The sequence below is a fragment of the Leptonychotes weddellii genome, chromosome 1 (genome assembly GCF_054177405.1).
Source record: "Leptonychotes weddellii isolate Sample4059 chromosome 1, ASM5417740v2, whole genome shotgun sequence".
Classification (NCBI taxonomy): Eukaryota; Metazoa; Chordata; class Mammalia; order Carnivora; family Phocidae; genus Leptonychotes; species Leptonychotes weddellii.
This window is the reverse complement of record NC_138369.1, coordinates 30,645,737-30,662,823: the sequence shown is the minus strand read 5'-3', so window position 1 is coordinate 30,662,823 and position 17,087 is coordinate 30,645,737. Positions and strand designations below refer to the sequence as shown.

At 41.3% G+C, this 17,087-nt stretch overlaps 1 long non-coding RNA gene across 1 annotated transcript in view; it reads right to left on the bottom strand.

Moving 5' to 3' along the window:
• Positions 1-1,359: 1,359 nt before the first annotated feature.
• Positions 1,360-17,087, bottom strand: part of LOC145721625 (uncharacterized) — a 37,784-nt gene continuing 22,056 nt past the window's right edge. The window contains exon 2 of the long non-coding RNA XR_014145443.1: positions 1,360-1,505. This is a non-coding gene — a long non-coding RNA (uncharacterized LOC145721625). The remainder of the gene's footprint in view (positions 1,506-17,087) is intronic.

Here is a 17,087-nt window from a genome sequence, read left to right as displayed (position 1 = left end):
TATTATATGTATTACCTACTGTATTCTTACAATAAAGTAAGCTAGAGAAAAGAAAATGCTATTTAAAAAAATCATAAGAGGGATGTCTGGGTGGTGCAGTCGGTTAAGTGTTCAACTCTTGGTTTCAGCTCAGGTCATGATGGCAGGGTTGTGGGATCGAGCCCCGTGTCCAGCTCCCTGCTCAACACAGGGTCTGCTTGGGACTCTCTCTCCCTTTGCCCCACCCCCTCAAATAAATAAATCTTTAAAAAAATCATAAGAAAGAAAATACATTTATAATACTGCAATGTATGGAGAAACTCCATGTGTCAGTGAACTCGCACAGTTCAAACATGTGTCATTCAAGGGGCAGCTGTACTCATACCAAAGCTCACGTAGACCCATGTATTTTCTTTGCCACTTTTTGAACTGCTCCCAGGGTGTTTATCTCCCATGTGTACAAGATGAAGTGGGGGAGACGGAAGGTGGTGCTTTGAGAAATTAAAGCACATGCAGGGCCTTTAAAGCAGAGAGACCTGATGTTCCCATGTCAGTTGGAATGCTCAGGATTTCCAAGACCTAGGGCAAAGAGAAGCCAAGACTTTGTGTCTCCTTTAACGTTTAGTTGTTCAAAGACGATCTTAGAACCTTGTCTTGCCCTGGCTGCTTCAACAGCACAATGAGTCTCACATCAATGAACTGTATGATACCTTTCAACAAGATCTATTTGACTAAATCGTAAGAGGCCAAAAGAGAAGGGTGGGGGTAGAACCTGTTCTATGTATGATTTGGGTCCTAGGTCCCCAAGGCTGTGCTTTCCCTCAAGCACAGACTCAGGGTTCTGGTTGAGATGCTGCTCGTCTCTGGTTGAGACCCTTCCTTCCAGAACTTTAGGAGATTTGCCTCTAGTGATGCAAACAGGAATCCACATATATATATGACAGGGGTTCCTTTGACCCATTGTGGTGAATTATATCATAGACAGCACGATGCATGTGCCAGGCAGAACCTAATACCACTGGAGTTTCAAATGCCAAGCTCTCTGTCCCACTTTGCTTGAAAAAGTTAATTAAAAAAAAAAGCAAACAGAAGTTAATCTAGTTTTATCTAATTTCCCTATAATGTCTAATTAGTGGAGATGTCAACTATTCTTCAATTAAAAAAAAAATTGAGGGGAGAATGCACTTTTAAAAAAGATTTTATTTATTTATTAGAGAGAGAAAGAGAGGCAGAGGGAGAGAGAGAGTATCTCAAACAGACTCTTCCCTGAGCACGGAGCCCGACTCAGGGCTCAATCTCATGATCCTGAGTTCATGACCTGAGCTGAAATCAAGAGTTGGATGCCTAACTGACTGGGCCACCCAGGCACCCCGAAAATGCTTTTTTTTTTTTTTTAAAGATTTTATTTATTTATTTGACAGAGAGAGACATAGCGAGAGAGGGAACACAAGCAGGGGGAGTAGGAGAGGGAGAAGCAGGCTTCCCCGCGGTGCAGGGAGCCCGATGTGGGGCTCGATCCCAGGACCCTGGGATCATGACCTGAGCCGAAGGCAGACGCTTAACGACTGAGCCACCCAGGCACCCCTGGAAAATGCTTTTTTGATATTTTCTTTTTATTTAATTTCTTTCAGGTTTTTTTGAGAATAGTAGACTACACATACACATTTGTGAACTGAATTGTCTTTGAGCAACTGTTTTGATACTGTCCATCTGTATGAAGTTAAGTTTATTTATCTTAGCTGTATTGATATATAATTGACATACATTGTATATGTTTCAGGTATTCAATGTGCTGATTTGATACATATATAAATTGCAAAATGATGACTACCATAGTATTAGCTACCATCTCCATCCTGTCACATAATTACCATTTTTTTTGTGGTGAGAACATTTGAGATCTACTCTTCGCAACATTCAAGTAAATGATAAAGTGTTATTAGCTATAATCACCATGCTATACATTAGATTCCCAAACTTGTTAATCTTGTCACCTTTTTTAAAAGATTTTATTTATTTACTTGAGAGAGAGAGAGATCACGAGGAGGGGGGAGGGAGAAGCAGACTCCCTGCTGAGCAGGGAGCCTGATATGGGGCTCAATCCCAGGACCCTGGGATCATGACCTGAGCCAAAGGCAGACGCTCAACCAACTGAGCCACACAGGTGCCCCAATCTTGTCACTTTTGATCAATATCTCCCCATTTTTCTCACCTCCCAACCTTTGCTAACTACCACTCTATTCTGTTTCTCTGAGTTTGTCTTTTCCAGATTCCACATATAAGTGGAATCAAACAGTCTTTGTCTTTCTCCATCTTATTTCCCTAAGCATAATGCCCTCAGAGTCCACCCGAATTGTTGCAAATGACAGGATTTCCTTTTTTCTCATGGTTGAATAATATTCCATCGTATATACATACCACATCTTCTTTATGTATTTATGTATGTATTCATCTGTTGACATCCATATGAAGTTAAGTTTACTTTACATTCACCTATACTTGCCCATATTCCTACCAAACTTTGAGACTGATAATCATTTATTAATGTACAGCCAGAGAAACCAGGAGAAAACTCTCAGGCTGAGTGTGACAATTTCTGTGTTTTCTTTGAGGTGTAGAAACCATGTATATTTTATTTGAGTCCAGCTCTAAGTGTGTAGCTTTCTAATTTCATGATATAAAATAGTATGTTACCCCCATGTTCTATGAGGATAAGTCACGTGACACAATGGAGCTTCATAGATAGACTTCTCATTGAAGCATGTCGCTAACTTGGAAAACTCGTAATTATAAAAAGCGTTCATTGAAAATTGAGTTAATGCACAGTGGGAATCAGGTTTGATTTGCCTTCAGTGTCCTTGGGGGGAAAGAAGTCCAGCGCTGAGCATCTCTTGCGTGCTGTTTTCTTCTAGTTTCCCCCAGTCCATGCTTGAGTGTCTGCCGCAGAGCCTCACCTCACTGAGTCCTCACTGACTTGTGTCCTACTTTCTCTCCAGGATGAGAGTTTGTGCTAAGTCAGTGTTGCTGTCACATTGGGTCTTTCTGGCCTATGTGTTAATGGTGTGCTGTAAGCTGATGTCCGCCTCGAGCCAGCACCTCCGGGGACACGCAGGTAAGCCCTTTAAGCTCATTATGCACCACGGAGATCAATTAATAAAACCCTTTCAAACGTCAGAGTCCACATTTGAGACACAGGTAATTGACAAGAGTGTTTGATGGTGTGTAAATAATCAGAGGAAGCCTGAGATACATCAGAGCAAAGCAGTTCAATGGTTTGGTGCTAAGAGTGTTTTCTAGACATTTTTTTTTTAAAGATGTTTTCCAGGGTTTTTTTCTCCTTTTCTTTTCCTGAGTGCATTTCCAATCTCAGAGTGATTTTTCTCAAAGGATCCTGGAAAACCAGCAGCACTTTCTTTGCATATGTATTACTCCTGTAACTTCCTTTGAAGGCAGGACATCTTTATTGGTAAACTTAAACACTTCCAGGGCTAGAGTGAAGCTGTCAGATAATCTAAGACATTTTAACACGTGTGGAGAAAAGACGGTGAATGATTTAAAAACATAAAGAAGAAAGAAAAGGAAAAAAGCAGTGGTAGCTGTAACATGGGGCCTAAAATAAAATGTGTCCAAAGTTTTAGAGAATCAGTCTCATAATTTCTCATGAGACCCTTGTCTATATTTGGCTTCTTTCTAAAAAAAAAGATGAAAATAATCACTTAAGTATCTACGTGTGCAGGTGCATGTGTATGTGTGTTTCTGCCCACCCCTACCCCCTTTCCTTGTTACATCTACACTTAAAGTGATACACAGACTTGGAAAATCCCCAGTGTAATGTGTTTTCCTGATAAATTCATATTTGTCTGTGGACTCATTGCCAAATAATTAATTTACTGTCTTTGCTTCAGTAATTTGAAGTGTGGCAATTCCAGGCTTGCTTCGACTGCTTAGTGAAAAAGTGAATCTTGAACCGTCAACCAGGTGTATGTCACAGTCGTAAATTCTGTCTCCCACAGGACTGATGTATGGACTTTATCACATATCCTTACCCTCACACATATAGCAGGCTGTGCTTTCCACTCAGTTATTCTGATATTTTAAGGTGAAGATGTAATATGAGGCTTACAATGACTTTAAAAAATCTCTCACGACTCATTTTTCCCGCCTCAAGTGAGAGTTCAGAGAAAACGAGAAAAATAATTGAAATTTTAATGAATCAGCATAAAATCAATACCATTTGGCTGCTGTGAAGTGCCTACAGCTAGCTGGTCATTGCACTGTGTATCTTTTGATGAGCTTGTTCTCAAGGATAGAGAGTTTGAAATCTTTAGTCTTATCTGTTTAATTCATATCTCTTTTCTTGGGTGGAGGTTGAGAGTCCGGGTAGCAAGCAGGCAGAGCATTTCAGTGGGGCAGGTTATCAAGAGCAGATTTCCAGACTTCCAGGAACTTGGCTTGAGAGATTGTGTTGAGAAGTGATTAAAAGTAGAAGGAAAGAGAGGACATGACTGAACCTTCAATTTTTATCCATGTGGCAATCCTCATTTCTTTGAATTTAGAAAAGGCACAAGCATAGGAATAAATCTAAGTTAAGATTAGAATTATATACACAAGAAATACAGACAATATCTTCTACATAAGCAGACTCAACAGCAATCAGGAGAGCGAGAAGTCAGAGCAAAGCCTTGGCAACTCCTGCTCAAGGAATGAAATTTTCAGCCCTAGAATTCTAGCTGATTTTATTTGGATTCTCAGCACATGTCCTTTGGCTTTGGGGGGATTCCTTCTGCTTTCCTCTTCGGGATTTGCATTCTTTTCACCCCTTGTCTGAACAACCACCGAAGGAGTCAGGACTGGTTCCTCCCTGCAGGGGGCTCTGTTCTCTCATTTTCTTATCGTGCGTGTGCACGAGTGCGTGTGTATGATATTTGTGATACAGAAAGAGATTTATTATGAAGTATTGGCTCACACAGCTGTGTAGGCTGAGAAGTCTCATGATCTGTGGTCTGTGAGCTGACGACCCGGGAAAGTCAGTGGTGTGGTTTAAGGGTCTGGGAACCAGAGAGCCCACGTGTACTCTAGTCCAGGTCTGAAGAGCTGAGCACTAGAACACTGAGGGCACGAGAAGATGGATGTCCCAGCCCAACAGTCAGGCAAAGAACAAAGTCAGCTTTCTCCCACCTTTTTGTGCCGTTCAAAGACTCAGGGGATTGGATGACGCTCAGCCACATTGGGAGAGCCATCTATTCCACTCGTCCACCAATTTAAATGCTAATCATTTCCAGAAACACCTTTATAGACACACTCAGAAATAATGTTTAATCAGATACCTGGGCATCCCATGGCCCAGTCAAGCTGACATATAAAATTAATCATCACAGCTCTCCTTCCAGAAAAAAAGAATGTGTATACCAGTATGTGTGTATGCGCTTACATATCACTATGCCCTCTGTTTTGATTTTTTTTTCCCATTTAACAATAGAGTTTATAGATCTTTTCATTTGAGCGGTTATAGATCTATCACTCTCTGTAACACTGCATAGTCATCTATGGTATGGAGGTGCCATAAATGATTTGATCACTCCCAATTTTTGTGGACATTTGACTTGTTACCATATTTCTACAAATATGTATGTTCTGACTTCAGGTGCATTCCTAGTAGCGAGATCTTGAATTAAAGTGCACGCACGTTTATCAGTGAGCGTAGGGTAATTGCTGTAACCAATAGACCAAATAGACATAATGGCTCAACAAATGGAGGTCTGTTTCTTTCTTTCTTTTTTTAAGATTTTCTTTATCTGAGAGAGAGAGAGACAGAGAGAGAGAGAGAGAGAACACGAGCGGGGTGAGGGGCAGGAGGAGAAGCAGACTCCCCGCTGAGAAGGGAGCCCTACGTGGGGTTCGATCCCAGGACTCCAGGATCATGACCTGAGCCGAAGGCAGATGCTCAACCGACTGAGCCACCCAGGCGCCCCGGAGGTCTGCTTCTTGCTCATGTGTCCTGGAGATGGGGGGTAAATACATCCGCTGGATGACCCTCCGGTACTGCAGTCTTTTTGGAACCCGTGGTGGATGGAAGTACTATCATTTTCAACCTGTGGCTTCTAAGGCTGTCCTAGAGCGGCCTCCATTCTAGCCAGCTGGAAGGGAAATGAGCGCTGAGGCTTCAGCTGGGAGGTGTTAATGAGCCGGCCGAAGCGCGGGCAGCCTCTCGTGCACTGTCCTGCCATTGGCTAGAGCCCAGCCCATAAGCACGTCTTACTGACGGGCAACTGGGAAACGCTCTAGCTAGGGGCACAAGGAGCCTGGGAGAGCCCGAACCTTGGTGAGTATCTTGCAACTTAAGATGCAGCGCATTCACGTTTTAATCGTGCCAAAGTGCTCTTCAGAACTCTTGGACTTATTTATACTTCCACCAACTGTAATAGTGTGATAACACCCATTTCCCTTTACACTTATTAACTCTGGGTGCTATCAAGTTTTTTTTGCCAATCTAGCAATGAAGATGTGTCATTTGTATGGGCTTGTATCTCCTTCTGACTGACGAGTCTCTTAATGTGCTGGTGGACTATTTATTTTTATTTGAGCTATTGCATTCTTTATCCGCTTTTCTGTTGGCTCTTATGTTTGTTTATTTGATGATTGGCAAAGCTTTTTGTAGATTGAGGACACCGGAGCACTTTGACCATCCCTTTCCTCCTTCCTTCCCTCCTTTCCTACGTTCCTCCCATTCTAGCGAGGCTCTGTATTCCATTGTGGGGTGGGTGTGTGTGTGTGTCTGTGCTCTTTGCATGGCCATGTGGTTGATGGAAAACTCAGGGTCAGAATCAATGGGGGGTGGGGAAGTCTGTCTGTACCTAGATGCTGAGAAACTGGTCAGGTTTTACTCCACTGTGGAGGTACCCAAGGCAGCTCCAGCGCAGGAGCAAGCTGCTGAGGGTTAACTGCAGAAGCCTGTGCATCAGTGTCCAGAAGGGCTCTTGTCACTCTCCCAAGGGCTTTGTGGTTCGTGCTGGCCAATTAACAGAACTGTGGTCCCGGGAAACCCTAGTTAGACGTTTATTGGATGCTTTTAATGGCTCGGATTAGGAGAGTGGCTTGTTGATGGTTGCGTATCAACAAGGAGAGATTTCACAAGGGCTCTCTAAGATAAAGGGGAGGAAGGTGGGACTCATCCCCAATTTTGAAAGATGAGGTACTAGGTGTGGCTTGAAGTTTTCCTTTTAGTTCAAGCATTGAAAAACCAAACCTAATAAAACCCCACCTAATTTTCATAGCAGAGGTCGGGGGAGTCTTTCTTTAAGGCAAATGGCTTTCGTAAACTTCCACAAGAGTCCAGAAGTGGTATTTTTAAGGAATTAGAAAACACAAAAGACCACCTGTGTTGTTTTTAAAACTCTACTTGAGGTAATAAGTGAGTGTGAGACCACGTGGACTTTTGAAGCCTCAAGCTATAGAAAAGGAGAAAGGATCAGTGGATAGGTCAGTTTCTTTTAAAAAGGAAGCCAGAGTAAACTCTGTTCTTTTTTTCAAGAGCTAGCTATTTGTCCTTTTGTTCTTTTTTGCTGTAAGTAGCACCGTTTCCCCGCAAGAGGGCAGCAAACGTAATGCGGTGGAAAGATGCTGGCAGTTTCAGAAACTTGAGATTCCTGTGGAATTAATCCTGTGGGGATCTTTGCAAAAGTTTCATCTGATGTAGACATGATGAGTTTGGGACAGTAAGCACCCCACGCCCTTGAGATTTAGTCATAGGACTAAATGGACACTCCAAAAAATTAATAATTTCCCCTTTGTAGACAGAACCAGAGCTCCTCTCCAGATGTAACAGAGAGGTAGGAACTTGGGTGCTGCTGGTTTGCAAATTAATTTCAGTGGTTCTATTTCCCCAAGGGAGCTTTAAGTATGACCTGGTTGGGGGTGTGTAAATTGCAGCAAATGCTGTGCTGTTTAGCTACTATTTAATATAATCTGTTTCAGTGTAAAACCTCCTATGTAGTATATACTCTGTCCAGGTGTATGTAGGACCTGAAAAAAATGGAACACACCTGGGAATGAAGCAGTAAAGGGGACCAAGTGTTTGGACTCTGGAGTCAAATATGATCCCGATTCTGCACATCTGGCTGTGTGACGTTGTCCAGGCCACTTAGCCTCTCTGAACCTGCATCATCATCTGTGAAAATGGAATGATCTCCCTGTTTACCTTATGAGATTATTGGAATGACTGAATAAGACAAAGTAGGCAGATGGATTAGCATAGTAAACATTCCATAAATAGTAGCTATTTATATGTCTAGAGGCATCCAGAATGAGAGGGAATCTGGAAACGTTCATCTTTGAGAACAGTGGAGGGCTGTGGGCAGGTACAGGGAGATAGATCAATGCCTGGAGAGGTCGAAGCTTTATCGTGTACAAGAGAAAAAGGCTTGTTTTTCATTGTTCTAAAAGGCGGACTGTAATGAAGAGCATTGCTTTATGAAGACTGATATCAGTTTCAGCTCAACCCCAAGAAAGGAGAAAAGGAATGTCTAACAAATAAGGCTTCAGCAAGCTGGGGACAGAGTGACCTGGAGGTGTTGGAAGCTGGGCGGATGATAAGAATTATGACAGGTCTGAGGTTTCACCCTACTTGCCAGCTAATGAGTTAGCCAGTCACAGTTTGCAGGGTGCTGGCGGGAGACTTGACGTGCCCGGGTCAGATACAGGGGATTTTATTTATGGCACAACGAGCTGTAGGAGCTTCACGTGTGCTTGGTTCTCCTTTTGTTCTTGGGTTGGCTATCAAGCCAGGTAGGGTCTGAGTCTCTTGTTCTGTAAAGTGGGGACAATAAAAGATAGAAAGAGTCCTGTTAGGTTTGTAAGTAGGTGTCCATCACAGGCATACCCTGTTGGATTGTACTTTGTTTTATTGCACTTCTCAGGATTGGGATTTTTTTTTTTTTTTTTTAACGGAAGTCTCGTGGAAACCTTGTGTCAAGCGAGTGTACGGGAGCCATTTTTTGCAATAACATTGGCTCACCTTGTGTCCCTGTGTCACATTTTGGTAAATCTCGAAATACTTCAAACTTTCCCATGGCTGTATTTGTTATGGGATCTGCGATTGATCAGTGATGAGGACTCACTGAAAGCTTGGCTGATGGTTAGCGTTTTTTGTAATAAAGTATTTTCAAATTAAAGTATGGGGCGCCTGGGTGGCTCAGTCGTTGGGCGTCTGCCTTCGGCTCGGGTCATGATCCCAGGGTCCTGGGATCGAGCCCCACATCGGGCTCCCTGCTCCGCGGGAAGCCTGCTTCTCCCTCTCCCACTCCCCCTGCTTGTGTTCCTGTTCTCGCTGTCTCTCTCTGTCATATAAAATAAATAAAATCTTTAAAAAAAAAAAAAAGTATGTACATTGTTGTTTCCAACATAACATTAGTTCACGCTTAATAGACAACAGTATATTGTACACATGATTTTTACATGCACTGGAAAACAAAATCCACTTGTCTTGATTGTGATGTTGACTTTATTGCCGTGCTCTGGAAACGCCTATATTCATGTCTGGAAAGTGCTAAGAATTGTGTTGGCGTAGTTAGTGCTCAAAACATGTTAGCTGTCTTTATTGAAACTTGCCTTCTCCTTTGGAATATATTCTATTTTATAGATATCTGTACTGTTGAAATTTATGAAACCTAGGTTTCTTGTTTTCTGTATTATAAATGATGATGAACGTTTGAATTGTGATTGTGTGCTTTGGTGTGTCAGGGAGCAAGGATATCCTGTCGCCTCAAGGTCTTTCTACTTGGACTAAGAATTAAACTGACATGAGACAGATAAACAGGAAAAAAAATCTAATTTAATAGGCTATGCATGGGGAAGCAATACAGACATGGAAATTCCAAAGACAATAGGGCAAAATGAGGTATATATGTGATTGTGAACAAAGGAGAAGGGGGTAGCGGTCTGGGTCTTCAAAGAAAAGGAATGCAATCCTCAGGAAGAACAAAACAGTAGATGTTCAGTAAACAGATGTTTCCTGGGCCCCTCAGGAGCACTGGGTCATGGAGGACTTTCATGGAACAGGCTTTGCTCTTCTCCCTGTCCACCTTACCCAGTTCATATCATAATGTAGTTACCTCTGATGATAGCTGTTTTCCTGAAGCAGGTCTTCTATAAAAACTCATTTTAGACAGTTGTCAGGGAAGGTAAAGAGCTTCCCTGAATCTACTGAGTCTTGATTGCTTTTAACTCAAAATAACCTTTATGGGACAGTGGTCCGTCTTGGCCCCCACAGGTGCCTTGTGTTCTTTTTAACTTAGGATAAACTGAAGAGTAGTTGTTGCATCCAAGTTTGGGCTCATGTTTCTGGCCCCTATAATGGCTGAAATTTTATAGGAACCCTGCGGATACTTTTGATTGGATTGACTATTTTAGCCCTAATTTTCTGTGAGAAACCTTTCCAAGGTACCAGTTGAGTGGGGAAGGTAATTTCTACTACAGGAGTTTTTTGGCAAGACTCGAGTGCAATTTATTATTGGTGAAAACTGCAAATAATAAAGCTGTGCATGTAAGCTACTGTTTCTTACTTTGCAGGCTAAAATGAATAATACCTTCGAACAGATGGTTTTGAAAAATGATTTGCCTGTACTGCCTGAATTCTGACACTAGGGGGCAGGCAAGGCTTAGAAGACCGCAATAGCAAAAAGCAAGCCTGGTCTAGTGCAGTGTGGTCCAGTAGAGATAGGAGAGCCACACAGGTAATTTTCAATGTTCTATAACCACGTAAAGTAAAATAAATAAATAAATAAATAAAAAATAAAAAAATTGGTGAAATTAATTTTGTATTAATACATTTTATGTAACCTGTATCCAAAATATTATTTCTACCTATGAGCCTGGCCACATTTCAAGTGATCAAGGGCCACACGTGGCTGGAGGCTGCTGTAATAAACAGTGCATGCTCACAAATTGGGTCTTAAGAGTACTTTCTGAAAGATGAGAAGTAGAAGTTATTCGTGTTTTCATGGGCAATCATAGGGCACAATGTTTCATCTCCTTTTATTTCGGTTAATCTATTTTTATGTTTTATTTAGTTCTTTTTTTCCCCCCTGAATGACTACTTCTAGATTTATGGAGAATGCCAGGTAGGTGGGGTTTGTAACCTTAAGTCATAAAGACTGGGGAAGATTGTTCCGTTTCCTAATCACTGCCTGTGTGATCATTCTTTGTAAGAGTGTACTTTAAGGAAGAGAGAAGTGTCAAAATAATTTGAAATAGTGTGTGTGTGTGTGTGTGTGAGTGAGTGAGTGAGTGAGTGAGTGAGTGAGTGAGTGATGGCTCCAGCCAGTAAGTCTTGAAGTTACTCCCTGGACAGCTTATTTTGACCAATAATGGGCATTTACCCACCTGAGTGCAATCCAATGATACAGTTTTAATATGGTTCCTTCCATAATTGTCCCTGTCTGTCCTCCTCCTTCTCCACCCCCAGTGAATGGTTACTTTGTCAACTGTATAGATACATCTCTATGTAGGCAACTCCATAGGATTATCCTCTATTTTATAAACAAGATAAGATTGTGGAATGGTCAAAAAGACTGTTTTGGTGGTGATTGAAAAGGGCATCTCTATGACGATGCCTACTTAAAATTCTCTCTGGGGAGCTTTTACATGATAAAACACAGCACCTTCATCACAGCTATGTCACATCTGAATCTTGCAAGGTGGATCCCAGGCAACTGTATTATTTAATAGCTTCCTGTAGCCAAAGATGAGAACCACTGATTCAGAAGAAAAAAAAGAGAAATTTGACTCCAGCTCTTATCAAACTATAGTTTGATCCAGGGCTGTTGAATCTCTCTTTTAGTGTTAGTGGGCCACAGTTAGGCTGGGAGAGATCTGCTTTCCCCCTGTAAAGGTGCCCTCCATCTCTACTTTTTGGAAGGACTGAAAATACTCTGGCATAGCCATTCCTGGATGCTAAAAGCCTCTAGCATGAGAGATTCCATTGACCTCCCTTGTACCCTACGTTATTTTTCTCCAGTGCCATCTTCATGGGCTTTTCATAATCTTGGCATTTAATAAGAAGGGAAAGGAACAGATTACACAAGGTGTTAATATTTGGCTTCTTACCTCCTTGGCTCCAAGTTCAAGTCCCAATGCCATTGGCAAGGTCAGCTTTGCAAAGTATCTGACAAATGAGCCGGCTTCACATCCTTTTTCGAGGGAAGGAAGGGTTATTTCGCTGACCAGAGAGTAAAGAATTTCTGTTCCTTAAATGAGCTTGTGAGCCATCCTACTTGGCATAACATGCTTTTCCTGCTGCCCCTTTCTGAGTCTTTGAGGCAGAGTAGGTAAAGATCCACCTTTGAAGAGTTAGTTAGGAAAAGATTCTCCTAACCCTTAAGAAGAAAGTTCCTCTTTGTTCTTTCAAGCCTTGCACTTAAACTCATCTAAACAAAGCCTACAATTTGGGGTTTAAAAAGCTACAGGTCAGTATCTCATCTGGATGTCAGTGGTATCTAAGGAAATCAGAATCTTTTGTCCCAGATAAAGAAAATGAAATCACTGGTAAAAAGAATCAGGAGGGTTGGCGATGGGGCAGGAAGAGAAAGGTTTTATGTTTTTCTAGGTGTGGCTTGGATGCTTGAAATATTGTGGCCGATATGGTGGTCTCAGAATAGCACACTGGAGATAATGTTATTGAAGAGATGTTCAAAAGCCACTAGAAACAATTAATTGATTACGAGAAGACTATGTATGTCTATAGAGTTAAAAAAATAATTTCACTCCTAATGCCATGTGTCAGCAGTGCTTATGTTTTGGAGTATGTCTGAAAGCAGATGAAAACTGTAAACAATTTATTTTTTTAAAGATTTTACTTATTTGTCAAAGAGAGAGAGCGTGCGTGCGCACAAGCAGGGGAAAGCAGCAAGCAGAGGGAGAAGCAGACTCCCCCCCCGCCCCCGAGCAAGGAGCCTGATGTGGGACTTGATCCCAGGACCCTGAGACTATGACCTGAGCCAAACCGACTGAGCCACCCAGGTGTCCTGAGAACTGTAATCAATTTAAACAGAGTAAGGAGAGCCTGAAGGCAGCAGCATCTCCAGCTGGGTTGTGTGGTCCTGTTTCTTCCCTGTTTGGTGTGAGTTATGGGGTCCCAAAGTCAGAAGGCAAAATAATAGAGAACTTTGTTTCAGGAAAAAGATACTATGAGCATGAAATGAAAAAAATGAATATCCACAGTGTTGCCAGAAGCAGGTAGCTTTTCTGTGGTTCATCACTGATTTTGCATAGGTAGCTGCTAAAGGACTAGAAATAAATACCTGAAATGTGGGCGTGGGAGACTTGAACAACCTGAACTTGGTGGTGGGTGAAGGAGAACAAAGTTAAGGTGTGTGTCATCTTCCTCCAAGTCAAACACAGTCACTGACTTGGTAGTTTGGAAAGCATTTGCAAGGGATGGTGGAAGGCACTTCTTTCAAGAGGATCTTTGAAAGCCTGGGTGGATTTGAGCCAGGGAAATGAACATGGTTCTGTTTTCAGTGCCCCTTCATCAAATGTCCTGTGGTCTAATCCTAGAGACTTCCAAGTAAATGTGGACCAGCAGAGGATCGTGAATTCCAACTGATGTATATTATACCTGCTTGAGCTGTTGCTGGCCAATCCTATCCTGTAGGAAATAATGCCCATATGTAAAGAGAGAGAGCAGCAATCAACATTTATGATTTTTCTAGTTAGTGTACTTCTAGGGCACCACCTAGAAATTGGAAACATCCACAGAATGGCTAGATCAGCAATTTAGTTGTCAGTGTGTGTGTGTGTCCCCTGATGAAAAACTCAGGTGTTTGATCTCTCCAGGTGGGAACAAGAAGGTTATTAACCTGACTTTTCTACCCTGTGTTGTGCTGATGTTAAATTGGTTTTCCAGTGAGCCTCACTTGCAACTCTTAGGTGTGTGACACATCAGAACCTGGATTATTTCTCTTAAGTCACTGAAACCTTAATTTGAACTCTATTAATTTTAGAATTTGTGCTGATCCTGAAATGATAGGGCTGACATTTACCCATGTGTTGTCTATGAAAAGAGATTTGCTAAGCAAATAAATAGTGTAAATATATTTGCCTGGGATAAAGATATATATATATATATCTTTGCCTGGGAGCTATTTAAGTTACCTTAAAAACTTGTCAAGTGCTTTGGAAACATTTATTTAACATGAAATCAAAATGCTTGTGCCTTTGCTCTGTAAAGTTCTAGCTATGGGAGTTACTGAATAACAAAGTTATTCATTCTCTGTGCGCCTCAGTTTCTTTCTCCTGGTAATGGGTGTAACAACATCTCCTATTTCAAAGTGTTATTGTGAGGTTTAAATGGAATAGTTCATATAAAGAGTTTTGGTATTACATTAGGAAGTAAGGCATTTCTTTTAATTTTACTTATTTTTAACAGCTTTATTGAGGTGTGCCTGACATACAGGGAATGGAACTTATTTAAAAAGAGTACAATTTGATAAGTTTTAACATACTTATGTACACCATGAAATCGTCTCCATGATTAAAATAATGAATATACCTTTCACCCCTGAAAGTTTGCTTGTGCCTCTTAGTACCCAGTACCTTTTGCCCCTCTCCCCACCATCCCCAGGTAACCACTGATCTTTTTGTCATTATAGATGAGTTTGCTTTTTCTACAATTGTGTTTAAGTGGAATCATACAGTATGTATTCTTTTTTGTTTGATTTCTTTGTGCATAATTTTTTTATGGTTCATCCATGGTGTTGTGTGTATCATAGCTCATTTTTTATTATATTTTTTAATTGTTCTATTTTTCTTTATTTGAGAGAAAGCGAGTGAGCATCAGGGAAGGGAGGGGCAGAGGGAGAGGGTGAGGAAGAATCCTCAAGCAGACTCCCTGCTGACCGTGAAGCCCTATGTAGGCCTCGATCCCAGGACCCTGAGATCATGACCTGAGCCAAAATCGAGTTGGACGCTTAACCAACTGAGCCATCCTGGTGCTCAGTAATTTTAAAAATTGCTGAGTAATTCAATTGTCTGCCATACACTGTTTATCCATTCACCTGTTGATGGACACTCAGGGTGTTTGCAGTTGGGACCGTCTCAAATAGAGGCGTTACGAACATTTTATACAAATGGACAAAATGGACATATGCTTTTGTTTCTTTTAAGGAAATATGAGGGAGCAGAATGGCTGGTTCATGTGGTAGATGTATATTTGATGTTTTAAGCAATTGTCAAACTGTTTTCCACAGTGGTTGTACTGACCCCCACTCCCACCAGCAGTGAAGGAGAGCCCCAGTTCCCTCATGTTCTTGCCAGCACTTGGTAGGATCTGTATTTTTAATGTTAGCCTTTTCAGTAAGTGTGTGGTGATACCATATTGTGGCTTTAATTTGCCTTTCCCTAATGACAGATGACATTGCACATCATTTTCTGTGTGTGGTAAAGTGTGCATTCAAATAATTTGCCCATTTTTTACAAGTTGGCTTTTTTTTTGAATATTGAATTTTGAGAGTTCTTTATATATTCTTGATACAGTTTCTTCACCAAATAAATGAATTGCAGATATTTTCTCCTAGTCTGTTCATTCTCTTCATGGTATCTTTTGAAAGGCAGGAGTTTTCTGTTTTGATAAAGCCCAGTTTCCCAATGTGTTCTTTTATGTATCTTGCTTTTGATTTCTTAGGAATAGTTGCCTCTAACCCAAGGTCACAGAGGTGGTTTTCTAGAAAATGTTTTAGCTTTAGGCTTCACATTTAGGCCTGTGATGCATTTTGAGTTAATTTTTGTATGTGATGTGCTTAATGAATTTTTAGTAGGTAAAATAAAAATATTGCTAATTATAAATTCTCCTCTTGTTACCTAGGTGAAGTTGCTGAGAGTGCTTGAAAATAATAAAATCATAGATTTATTTTTAAATGACTTAGGCATGTTAATAAGCCAGACCGATATTACCACACTAATTAGTCTGAATTAGTAAGTTAAAATAACGGTGTGCAATAATTTAAACAATACAGCTTTTCAGAATATTTTAAATAGATCATATCTGTGCAGCTCTGAACACTGAGGGTGCCAATTTTGAAGCCAGGCGACCAGCCTTTCTCCCAGGTTTAGACAATTAACTAGTTGTGTAGACCATGAAAAATTATTATGACAAATTGTTGAATCTCTGGGCCTCTGTTTCTACAGCTGTAAAACACAGAAGTTAGATGAATTTTTAAATTGACAATGTGTAGGTCTGCTGACTAGAAGAGGGGCAGGTTGTTAAGAATCCTTATATCCATCTTGGTAGCAATAATTGACTAGATTGAATAGATGTCCCTCATCTGTATATATCTCATTTTTCAAGGGTGTGTTGATAGCATTTTGATGGAGAGAGAGCTTAAGGATTCAAAAGGGCTATGACTTCCTAGTAATGCTGTGTCGTGTATGCATTTTTTTAAGATTTTATTTATTTGAGAGAGCTACAGAGAGAGCACAAGCGGGGGCGGCAGGGTCAGAGGGAGAGGGAGAAGCAGATTCCCCGCTGAGCAGGGAGCCCGATACAACACGGGCTTGATCCCAGGGCCCTGCAGGGCTCGATCCCAGGACCCTGCGATCATAACCTGAGCCAAAGGCAGACTCTCAACTGACTGAGCCACCCAGGTGCCCTGCACATATGCATTTTTGTAGTCAGAGTACAACAATGCAATGACTATCTGCTTGGAAAACTGTGAACTTTATTGTTACTAGTAAAAGGTATTCTTAATCATGGTAACTTGAAACCCCCAGCTAAAGGATCTTTTGTTAAGGTTCTTTCAAGCTTTGAGGTGAATGAGGGCATGGTGTCACACACGGGTCAGCAGTCGTGGTTAGTGGATTTCAGTGTTGCAGAGATGCCGGTTTAGATGATTCCAGTCCGAGGTGACGGAACGCCTGGATTCTGCTCCCTGGCCCCTGACAGTGTTCCTTATTCTGCTTGATCCATGTTGCTGATGGTTCAGAAGGTGGCAAGGGAGATAGATAGAGTGATGCATGTCACCCTTAGAATATATTTGTAGCTCGGGCTTTCCTGAAGGATAGAGTTAGAATCTATCATCTGAGTATTCTGTAATATGTACTAGTTTGGAAACCCTCAG